Here is a 13049-nt window from a genome sequence, read left to right as displayed (position 1 = left end):
TATACGAAGCATTTTATTCCCATAATGTTGTTTTATATTATCAAGAATATTCCAACTTCAACATTTTCTCAAAACCTTTTTTACTCTTTTATAATGCTAGGTAAAAATAAAGCATTGTCGTTTGCTTGCACTTATGTTTTCTGCTTTTATTTGGGTAAATTTAGTAAGATATTATTATCCTTGAAATTTTGTTTGATTTAACCCAATTCATTAGAAACAATACATGTTTTTAATTAGTTAATTCCCTTTATCACCATATCTTACTCTAATTTCCATCTCCCCACAGGAAATCCTATTAATGGATTTACATTATATATTTTAACTTGAACGTGTACTTAAAAATGTGCACTATTTTTTTCTGTGCGTGATTTTTTTCCTTCTGGAAACTATCTACTTTCCCCTAAGTTATGAGAAAGAGAAATATTCTCTTTACACCAGTAAGAGACTGGTCAGGGTTTATGGCAAGTTAGTTATGTCATGGTGCCCTAGACTACTATCTTCTTTTTATAGCATGTAAAGTATGCCATTTTTCCACTGATGGGCCACCTGGTACTTATTACTTTGGTTAATCCAACACGTTAGACTTAGTCAGCCATTCTTACCCAGGACATGTCAGTATATGCATAGTACTTGTGAAACTTAGTTTTCTTCTTCAAATATGAGTAGTGTGCTTAATCTAATTCAAGAAGTCAAAATAACTAAAGCAACAATTGTTGATACATTTAAATTTGAATTTTCCATGTATCTGTGTAAATGTCTGCCTCCTATTTGTCATGGTCAGTGTGCATAAAAGCTTGATGAAAAATAGTTCAATCATCACAATTAATATAATACTATTAATCCACTTTTATATTTGAGCCTATACTAAGAAAAATAATTATCTATAATATTTATGCCAGTAAAAAGAACAGCACATTACTACTGTATGCATGCTGACCTTTTACCTTAGAATAAAATAGGCTTATGATTTTTATCTATTTCAATTAGCTAGAACTTAAGAGAAACTGTTAGCCAATTTGGATAAAACAGAAAAGTGACCTTCAAAGCTATCCTTGTACTTTAGGTATAAATTCAAAATATTGTTGATAATCTATAAAACTCTGTCTTATGATGTAGATAATTTAGTGTCAAGGTGAAGTATGGAATGGAAATAACCAGCTGGACCATTCAGACATAACGCCTTGCTTAAAACTATCTTTATAAATTAACTTCTTTTCTGATTAAATAAGACTTTATAGTAAACATATTATAATTTATATTTATTAATTTTAAAGATTCAGTAATATTTCATAAGGTAAATTACTTGCAAATGACACAATTTTTGTTAAGCTGCATTGATGTTACCAATCAAGTATTGAATTTGGTCTTACATTTAAACTGTTAAGTTCAAGGAATTACACAACCTTTATATTAAATAAGTAAAAATGTCACTACAAAACTGAATAAAGAATATCTATTTCCTATTAGACATAAACTTAGAAGTAATAAAAATTATAGTAAATTTTTCTCTTGAATTGTAACTCAATCAAACAAATGTGGTTGGTAATACAGCTTATGAAATTATCTACATCAGTATGAATTTATCTAAATCACACAAATACATTATCAAAGGTAGAGTCTGCCATCCTCTAGAAAAATGATAAAAATCCCTAAAGGGCAGAAGAGTTTCAGAAACTTGACTTACATAAGAAAACTTTGATTTAGTGTTTAACACATCCTTTCTATTATATTAGTGATCAGGGGGAAAGAATTTAAAAAATTTTCCACAAGGGGACTTCCCTGGTGGTGCAGTGGTGGAGAGTCCGCCTGCCAATGCAGGGGACACGGGTTCGTGCCCCGGTCCAGGAAGATCCCACATGCCGCGGAGCAGCTAGGCCCGTGAGCCATGGCTGCTGAGCCTGCGTGTCCGGGGCCTGTGCTCTGCAATGGGAGAGGCCACAACAGTGAGAGGCCCGCGTACCACAAAAAAAAGAAAAAAAAAATTTTTTTTTGCACAAGGTATTAATCTTGGAAATAAAACTATTATATTCCTTTTCTTGTGGCTGAGAACTAGCATTTTTAAAAGAATATGTGATAACCAAAATACTGATTTGTTGATTTAGGGCTTGGTTATTTATACCAATAATCTGATGTCACTAGAATCTCATCAATATCCTGTCAGTAGCAATAGGGTGTTTAGTATCCAAGACCTAATATTTAGTCAGTTCTTATATTTCTTTTACCTTCCCTATTATCCCTTCCCCTTCCTTCCTTTCTTCCTCTCTCCTGCCCTACTCTCCACTACTTTTTTTCTCTCCCTCTCTTCAGTTGACACTCTTCACCTGCTATTTCTCTTACTTTAACCCTTGAGAGCCTAATCTCTAGTGCATGTATTGAACTTCTCATGGCTCAAATGTTAAGCTTCTCTGTAAAGCCTTAAAATGGTACAAAAACACTTTTCCCTCTCTTTCAATAGATTTTTCTAACTCTGGCATAATAAACATTGCATTTTGTTCAATTATTTAAATATGTATCTGTTCCTATCCCCTGACCAAGAGACACCCTGGAAGGCAGGTCTAATGTTCTGGTTATCACTGTATGCTTAGCTTTAGTACAATTTGTGAAACACAGAAGATTCGTGATGAGTGCTTGTTTAGTAGATGGATACTTGTATTTTTAGGCCATTTTTCCCAATGGTTCAAATAAACTAATCTTATTCTCTGTGGAAAACTTCAAGGAGAAAAAAGAGTATATAGACTAGAAAATGCATTTTCCCCTTTAGAGATGCTTAGTCCAGGTGGGAAGAAAATATAACTAGGAGATGCTTTCCAACACATAATCTTACTCCTTTGCATCAAGAACCTCAGAATTCTAATATTTGTCTTCCCAACCAGAAAATCTTGGGAATCTCTTAAGTGCCACAATTGAATTAGGGAAGTGTCCAAATTATGTTTACCTTCTCCCACATATCTTTTAACATGGGTAAAATGTTAGAACATGTAGTAATAATAATAAATATAGCTACTATGATAGCAACAAAAGCAGCTAAGCAATAAAAAAATTCACTGATGGTTTTCCATGACTATAATTGCTAGCAGACACTAGGCATTTCTTGAGATCACAATTTATTTTTCTTTGTGGACATATAAATCCCATGTTCAAGCAAAACACTTGACAGTTTTTCATGAGTACCAACCCTTACCTGGTTAATTTATAAGAAACACTACAAAGCATCTAAAAGATCTTATTTGAGAATCTTGGGCAAGAAATACATTGCTAAAATTCATATTCCAAAGGTAAATAGTTTTGACCATCATTATCAGAGAAGAATATTAGGAAGTGAAAGTAGAAGCAGAAGGAGACATATCAATAAGATTCTATTTATAAATTATTTGCCACCTGCCAGACAATGCACTCAGTTTTAAGCTTTTAAAATTTTCTCATATATGTATCACTTCATACTCAATGAAGACATACTGTTATTTTGCCCACTTTACATAAGAGGAAATAGATAAGAAAGGCTAAGTAACTTTTACATTGTGACTCAGCAAGCAAATGTCTGGAGCAGATCAAACTAAGTTCCGTCTGCCTGACTTAAAAGGCCATTCTATTAATTATTACCTCCTTCACTTTCACAGTAAGATGCCTTCTTCACTACTACGCCAGAAGTATTTGCTCACTGGGAATTTGGCTGTTCTTCTACATTTATTAGTTAGTTGCTTAAAAAGGAAGGTAGGGAAAGGATTTGAAAGGTAATTGAAATTTTGTGAAGGACAGAGAAATATCTCTGTTGGAAAGAGGATAAGAATATCTGAAGACCTCTTTTTCCTTTCTTATTTATTAAGGATAACATTCTATAACTGATGAGGAAAGAAATCTAGAAATAATAACAACTACCATATATCGATCACTGTATATCAATCATTGTGCTAAGTACTTTACATATATTATATCTAATTGTTAAAACACTGCCTCAAAGTAAATGTTAGTTACCTGTTTTACAGATGACAGAAATTGGGGCTCAGAGAGATTAAATTATCTGCTCAATGACTGCAGAGCTAGGACTTGTAGTTGTCAGGTCTTACATATAAACACCTATAAAGAATAAAATGCCCTCTAGCAAGGTAGAGGAAGAGAGACTGACAATACTGAGGGACGAAAGAATCTTGCGTAGAGATAAAAAGAGACGGCATCACTAGTATAAGACAATGCTGTAGAAATGAAGATGTTTTTTCCCTTGGATTATGAATTCAGAGTTTCTATAGATGAAGCAGTAACCCATTTTAAAGGATGATACTAATATACCGATTGATAGGTATACCTATCATTTAGTAAACATTTAGATTGTATTGTTTATGACATAATCTCCATTCTTACTAGAACCTTGTGAGATAGGTAAGGTATGCATTTCTAACTCTGGGTTATAGATGATGTAAGAGACACTTAGAAAGTTTTAAGATTTTATCAAAAGTAATGCAGTTAATAGGTGAATACAGTAAGGATTCAAAAGCATCTCTGGTTAATACCTTGCCCTATGCTCTTATCAAAGGAAAACATTCTGTTATGATACCCTATTAATAACAACCTATGAGTTGAATGTAATTTACACTTAATGCAACACGTCTCACAAAAAGAAAAAAAAAGTGGAGATTTTTGGACTAAATGAGAGTGTCTAGCCTCAGCTAACCAGACTTTATTCCTATTCACAGCTGTCATAGACACTAAAACCCTGTGACCAAGACAAAAGCCCTATCAGTTGGAAATCACTGAGTTGAGGAGGAATAGCTGAATTATCTTGTAAACGCCAAGAACACTGCTTATCCCTGCAGCACATGCATCAGAGAGATTGCTACTTCTACACCATCTTTATTTCTGAGAATGAGCCCCAGTGTGCTGTGATGTCAGATCTCATTCACTAAGTAAACTTATAAACTGAAGGCTGCTATCAGTGCAACTGGTTGTGGTTGAGATAAACAGAAACTTAACTATATATTCTGACAGGTTATTTTTATCTCAGGGGATCATAAAAATCAAAAATTCAGTATGTATTCTATAGTCTGGTAGAATTTTTTAATTAATGAGAAAATGCAGATAGAAAAATTAAGAGCAATTTATATTTTGGCATGCAAATATAACTCTAAAATGTTGATTAATGGATTAATGCCAACAAGAGGGCCATCTCTAGAGAAGAAATATAGGAATTTGCAATATTTTTCAAAAGTGACTTGGCTCATGACATAGAAGCCACCCTTTTCATATTTGTGGATGACAGATTTAGAAGGATTATCTAACAGTGGTAGAGTTCAAAAATCTTGATAGGCTTGAATGATGGACTGAAACCAATAAAGAAGAATTTGACAGAAATAAATATAAGATTCTCCATTTAGATTAAAAACAGGTTATATAAACATAGATTCAGAGAGTTCTAGCTTTAAAGCAGCTCAGTGAAAAAGACTGGATTTTTAAGTTGGTGACAGATTCAACAGCGAGACAGAAATTAAAAAAAAATAAGTTCTAGGCTGCTTCAATAGCTCTGTTAAATGTATGTAATTCCTATATGGTAATGTTTTTCAAAGTGGGAGTCAAGATCCATTATTGAGTCTTGAATTGATTAGTGGGTCCTAAAGAGCAACTTACTTTATTTTTATAACTAAAAAGAAGATAATGGGATAGAATGGGATGGATGGAATAAAATTTATAAGATTTCATTGTTTATACAAAGAATAATGAGAGAGACAGACAGAAAGACTAGATTATTAGCTCCGTGGGGCAAGAATTTTTCACTGGGGACCTGAAGCGGGAGGACCTTCAAGATGGTGGGGGAGTAAGACATGGAATTCACCTTCCTTCCCACAAATATATCAAAAATACATCTGCACGTGGAACAGCTCCTACTGAACACTGGCAGAAGACCTCATACTTCCCAAAAGGCAAGAAACTCCCCACGTACCTGGGTAGGGCAAAAGAAAAAAGAAAAAACAGACAAAAAATAGGGATGGGACCTGCTGGGAGGGAGCTGTGAAGGAGGAAAGGTTTCCACATACTAGGAAGCCCCTTCACTGGTGGAAATGGGGGGTGGCTGGGGGAGAAGCTTTGGAGCCACAGGGGAGAGTGCAGCAACAGGGATGCAGGGGGCAAAGCAGAGGTATTCCCACACAGAAGATCAGTGCCAACCAGCACAACCCGAGAGGCTTGTCTGCTCACCTGCCAGGGTGGGTGGGGGCTGGGAGCTGAGGCTTGGGCTTCTCAGGTCAGATCCCAGGGAGAGGACTGGGGTTGGCTGTGTGAACATAGCCTGAAGGAGGCTAGTGTGCCACAGCTAACTGGGAGGGAGTCCTGGAAAAAGTCTAGAACTGCCTAAGAGCCAAGAGACCATAGTTTCAGGGTGCATGAAGAGAGGAGATTCAGGAAACTGCCTAAATGAGGTTCAGAGATGGGCGTGAGCTGCAGTACCAGCGTGGACACCAGAGACAGGCATGAAATGCTAAGGCTGCTGCTGTAGCCACCAAGAAGCCTGTGTGCAAGCACAGGTCACTATCCACACCTCCCCTCCCTGGGGCCTGTGCACCCTGCCATTGCAAGGATCCCGTGATCCAGGGACAACTTCCCTGGGAGAACAAACAGCACGGCTCAGGCTGCAGCAATATCATGTTGGCCTCTTCTCCCGCAGGCTCACCCTGCATTCAATACCCCTCACTCCCCCTGGCCTGAGTGAGCCAATGCCCCCCTAATCAGTGGGGCAGTGGTTAAGAATCAGCAGGCCAACCCCACTCCTTTAACCCCCTCCTGTCTGGGTGAAGAAAAGACGCCGGAGGGCGACCTACACAGAGGCAGGGCCAAATCCAAAGATGAACCCCAGGAGCTGTGCAAACAAAGAAAAGAAAGGGAAATTTCGCCAAGCAGCCTCAGGAGCAGCAGATTAAATCTCCACAATCAACTCGATGTACGCTGCATCTGTGGAATACCTGAATAGACAATGCATCATCCCAAAATTGAGGCAGAGGTCTTTGGGAGCAACTGTAGACTTGGGGTTTGCTATATTCGACTGACTAGTTTCTGATTTTTATGTTTATCTTAGTATAGTTTTTAGCAATTGTTATCATTGGTAGAGTTGTTTATTGGTTTGGTTGCTCTCCTCTTTTATTTCATTCCATTTTTTATTTTTTATTTTAATAATTTTTTATTTTAATAACTTTATTTTCCTTTCTTTCTTTTATTTCTCCCTTTTCTTCTGATCCATGTGGCTAACAGGGTCTTGGTGCTACAGCTGGAGACTCTGAGGTGGGAAAGCCAAGTTAAGGACACTGGACCACCAGAGATCTCCTGGCCCCACATAATGTCAATCGGCTAGAGCTCTCCTAGAGATCTCCATCTGAACACTAAGACCCAGCTCCACTCAACGACCAACAAGCTCCAGTGCTGGACACCCCATGCCAAACAACTAGCAAAACAGGAACACAACCCCACCCATTAGCAGACAGGCTGCCTAAAATCATACCAAGCTCACAGACACCCCAAAACACACTATCGGACGTGATCCTGCCCACCAGAAAGACAAAATCCAGCCTTAATCACCAAACCAAAGGCACCAGTCCCCTCCACCAGGAAGCCTACACAACGCACTGAACCAACCGTAGCCATTGGGGGCAGACACCAAAAACAATAGGAACTACGAACCTGCAGCCCATGAAAAGGAGACCCCAAACACAGTAAGTTAACCAAAATGGGAAGACAGAGAAACACATAGCAGATGAAGGAGGAAAGAAAACCCACCAGACCAAAAAAATGAAGAGGAAATAGGCAGTCTACTTGAAAAAGAATTCAGAGTAATGATAGTAAAGATGATCCAAAGTCTGGAAGTAGAATGGAGAAAATACAAGAAACATTTAACAAGGAACTATAAGAACTAAAGAGCAAACAAACAATGATGAACAGCACAATAAATGAAATTAAAAATTCTCTAAACAGAATCAATAGCAGAATAACTGAGGCAGAAGAACGGATAGTGACCTGGAAGATAAAATAGTGGATATAACTACCACAGACCAGAATAAAGAAAAAAGAATGAAAAGAATTGAGAACAGCCTCAGAGAGCTCTGGGACATTAAACACACCAACTTTTGAATTATAGGGGTCCCAGAAGAAAAAAAGAAAAAGAAAGGGACTGAGAAAATATTTGAAGACATTATAGTTGAAAAATTTCCTAATATGGGAAAGTAAATAGTCCATCAAGTCCAGGAAGTACAGAGAGTCCCATACAGGATAAATCCAAGGAGAAACACACCAAGACACATTAATTAAACTATCAAAAGTTAAATTCAAAGAAAAAATATTAAAAGCAGCAAGGGAAAAGCAACAAATAACATACAAGGGAATCCCCATAAGGTTAACAGCTGATTTTTCAGCAGAAACTCTGCAAGCCAGAAGGGAGTGGCAGGACATATTTAGAGCGATGAAAGGGAAAAACCTACAGCCAAGATTATTCTAAGCAACAAGGATCTCATTCAGATTTGACAGAGAAATTAAAACCTTTACAGACAAGCAAAAGCTATGAGAATTCAGCAGCACCAAACCAGCTTTACAACAAATGCTAAAGGAACTTCTCTAGGCAGGAATCACAAGACAAAAAGAAGACCCACAAAAACAAATCCAAAACAGTTAAGAAAATGGTAATAGAAACATACATTTCAATAATTACCTTAAATGTAAATGGATTAAATGCTCCAACCAAAAGACAAAGACTGGCTGAATGGATACAAAAACAAGACCCATATATATGCTGTCTACAAGAGACCAACTTCAGACCTAGGGACACATACAGACTGAAAGTGAGAGGATGGAAAAAGATATACCATGCAAATGGAAATCAAAAGAAAGCTGGAGTACCAATCCTCAAATCAGACAAAACAGACTTTAAAATAGACTATTACAAGAGGCAAAGAAGGTCACTACATAATGATCAAGGGATCAAACCAAGAAGAAGATATAACAATTGTAAATATTAATGCACCCAACATAGGAGCACCTCAATACATAAGGCAAATGCTAACAGCCATAAAAGGGGAAATCAACAGGAACACAGTAATTGTAGGTGACTTTAACACACTCCTTTCACCAATGGACAGATCATCCAAAATGAAAATAAATAAGGAAACATAAGCTTTAAATGACACATTAGACAAGATGGACTTAACTGATATTTATAAGACATTCCATTCAAAAACAACAGAATACACTTTCTTCTCAAGTGCTCATGGAACATTCTCCAGGATAGATCATATCTTGGGTCACAAATCAAGCCTTGGTAAATTTACAGAAATTGAAATCATATCAAGTATCTTTTCTTACCACAGTGCTATGAGACTAGGTATCAATTACAGGAAAAAATCTATAAAAAAACACAGACACATGAAGGCTAAACAATACGCTACTAAATAACCAAGAGAGCACTGAAGAAATCAAAGTGGAAATCAAAAAATACCTAGAAACAAATGACAATGAAAACACAATGACCCAAAACCTATGGGATGCAGCAAAAGCAGTTTTAAGAGGGAAGTTTATAGCAATAAAATCCTACCTCAAGAAACAAGAAACACCTCAAATAAACAACCTAACATTACACCTACAGCAATTAGAGAAAGAAGAACAGAAAAAATCCCCAAAGTTAGCAGAAGGAAAGAAATCATAAAGATCAGATCAGAAATAAATGAAAAAGAAATGAAGGAAATGATACAAAAGATCAATAAAACTAAAAGCTGGTTCTTTGAGAAGATAAACAAAATTGACAAACCATTAGCCAGACTAATCAAAAAAAAGAAAGAAGTCTCAAACCAACGGAATTAGAAATGAACTAGGAGAAGTAACAACTAACACTGCAGAAATGCAAAGGATCAGGGTGGGAGGGAGACACAAAAGGGAGGGGATATGGGAACATATGTATATGTATAACTGATTAAATTTGTAAAATAAAACTAAAAAAAAATCTAAAAAAAAAAAAAAAAGAAATGCAAAGGATCATGAGAGATTACCAGAAGCAACTATATGCCAATAACATGGACAACCTGGAAGAAATGGACAAACTGTTAGAAAAGCACAACCTTCCCAGACTGAAGCAGGAAGAAATAGAAAATATAAACAGACCAATCACAAGCACTGAAATTAAAACTGTGATTTAAAATATCTAACAAACAAAACCCCAGGACCACATGGCTTCATAGGTTAATTCTATCAAACATTTAGACAACAGCTAACACCTATCCTTCTCAAACTCTTCCAAAATATAGCAGAGGGAGGAACACTCCCAAACTCATTCTAGGAGGCCACCATCACCCTGATACCAAAACCAGACAAAGATGTCACACAAAAAAACTACAGGCCAATATCTCTGATGAACATAAATGCAAAAATCCTCATTAAAATATTAGCAAACAGAATCCAACAGCACATTACAAGGATCATACCCCATGATCAAGTAGGGTTTATCACAGGAATGCAAGGATTCTTCAATATATGCAAATCAATCAATGTAATACACCATATTAACAAGTTGAAAGGTATAAACCATATGATCATCTCAGTAGATGCAGAAAAAGCTTTCAACAAAATTCAACACCCATTTATTATAAAAACCCTCCTGAAAGTAGGCATAGAGGGAACTTACCTCAACATAATAAAGGCAATATATGACAAACTCAGAGCCAACGTCATTCTCAATGGTGAAAAATTGAAACCATTTCCACTAAGATCAGGAAAAAGACATGGTTGCCCATTGTCACCACTATTATTCAACATAATTTTGGAAGTTTTAGCCACAGCAATCAGAGAAGAAAAAGAAATAAAGGGAATCCAAATCAGAAAAGAAGAAGTAAAACTGTCACTGTTTGCAGATGACATGATACTATACATAGAGAATCCTAAAGGTGCTACCAGAAAACTACTAGAGCTAATTAATGAATTTGGTAAAGTAGCAGGATACAAAATTAATGCACAGAAATCGCTTGCATTCCTATACACTAATGATGAAAAATCTGAAAGAGAAATTAAGGAAACACTCCCATTTACCACTGCAACAAAAAGAATAAAATACCTAGGACTAAACCCACCTAAGGAGACAAAAGACCTGTATGCAGAAAATTATAAGACATTGATGAAAGAAATTAAAGATGAGACAAATAGATGGAGAGATATACCATGTTCTTGGATTGGAAGAATCAATATTGTGAAAATGACTCTACTACCCAAAGCAATCTACAGATTCAGTGCAATTCCTATCAAACTACCAATGACAGTTTTCACAAAACTGGAACAAAAAGTTTCACAATTTGTATGGAAACACAAAAGACCACGAGTAGCCAAAGCAATCTTGAGAAAGAAAAACGGAGCTGGAGGAATCAGGCTCCCTGTCTTCACACTATAGTACAAAGATACAGACATCAAAATAGTATGGTACTGGCACAAAAACAGAAATATAGATCAATGGAACTGCATAGAAAGCTCAAAGATAAACCCACACACATATGGTCACCTTATCTTTGATAAAGGATGCAAAAATATACAATGGAGAAAAGCCAGCCTCTTCAATAAGTGGTGCTGGGAAACCTGGATAGCTACATGTAAAAGAAGGAAATTAGAACAGTCCGTAACACCATACACAAAAATAAAATTAAATTGGATTAAAGACCTAAAAATAAGGCCAGACACTAGAAGACTCCTTGAGGAAAACATAGGCATAACACTCTATGGCATAAATCACAGCAAGATCCTTTTTGACTCACCTCCTAGAGAAATGGAAATAAAAACAGAAATAAACAAATGGGACCTAATGAAACTTAAAGGCTTTTGCACAACAAAGGAAAACATAAGCAAGACGAAAAGACAAACCTCAGAATGGGAGAAAATATTTGCAAACTAAGCAAATGACAAAGGATTAGTCTCCAAAATGTACAAGCAGCTCATGCAGCTCAATATCAAAAAAACAACCCAATCCAAACATGGGAAGAAGACCTAAATAGACATTTCTCCAAAGAAGATATACAGATTGCCAACAAACACATGAAAAATGCTCAACATCATTAATTATCAGAGAAATGCTAATCAAAACCACAGTGAGGTATCACCTCACACCAGTCTGAATGGCCATCATCAAAAAATCTGCAAACAATAAATGCTAGTGAGGGTGTGCAGAAAAGAGAACCCTCTTGCACTGTTCGTGGGAATGTAAACTGATACAGCCACTATGGAGAACAGTATGGAGGTTCCTTAAAAAACTAAAAATGGAACTACCATACGACCCAGCAATCACACTACTGGGCATATACCCTGAGAAAACCAGAATTCAGAAAGAGTCATGTACCACAATGTTCATTGCAGGTCTATTTACAATAGCCAGGACATGGAAGCAACCGAAGTGTCCATCGACAGTTAAATGGATAAAGAAGATGTGGCACATATATACAATGGAATATTACTTAGCCATAAAAAGAAACAAAATTGAGTTTTTTGTAGTGAGGTGGATGGACCTAGAGTCTGTCATACAGAGTGAAGTCAGAAAGAGATAAACAAATACTGCATGCTAACATATATATGTGGAATCAAAAAAAAATTGGTTCTGAAGAACTTAGGGGCAGGACAGGAATAAAGACACAGACATAGAAAATGGACTTGAGGACATGGGGAGGGGGAAGGGTATGTTGGGACGAAGTGAGAGAGTGGCACTGACATATATACTCTACCAAATGTAAAATAGATAGTAGTGTGAAGCAACCACATAGTACAGGGAGATCATCTCGGTGACCACCTGGGGGGGGATAGGTAGGCTGAGAGGGAGATGCAAGAGGGAGGGGCTATGGGGATGTATGTATACGTATAGCTGATTCACTTTGTTCACTTTGTTATACAGCAGAAAGTAACAACATTACAAAGCAATTAAACAATAAAGAGTTTTTTAAAAAAAGAAAAAAAAAATTTACTTTTCCAATTATTTTTGAATCCCCAGTACCTAGACAAGGAAGAGTGAATAGCACATGAATGCCATGCACCTAATTATGATGAAAATATATATTTTACTATGG

Source organism: Mesoplodon densirostris, chromosome 3 (assembly GCF_025265405.1).
Source record: "Mesoplodon densirostris isolate mMesDen1 chromosome 3, mMesDen1 primary haplotype, whole genome shotgun sequence".
NCBI classification, from domain to species: Eukaryota; Metazoa; Chordata; class Mammalia; order Artiodactyla; family Ziphiidae; genus Mesoplodon; species Mesoplodon densirostris.
This window is presented reverse-complemented; position numbering follows the sequence as displayed.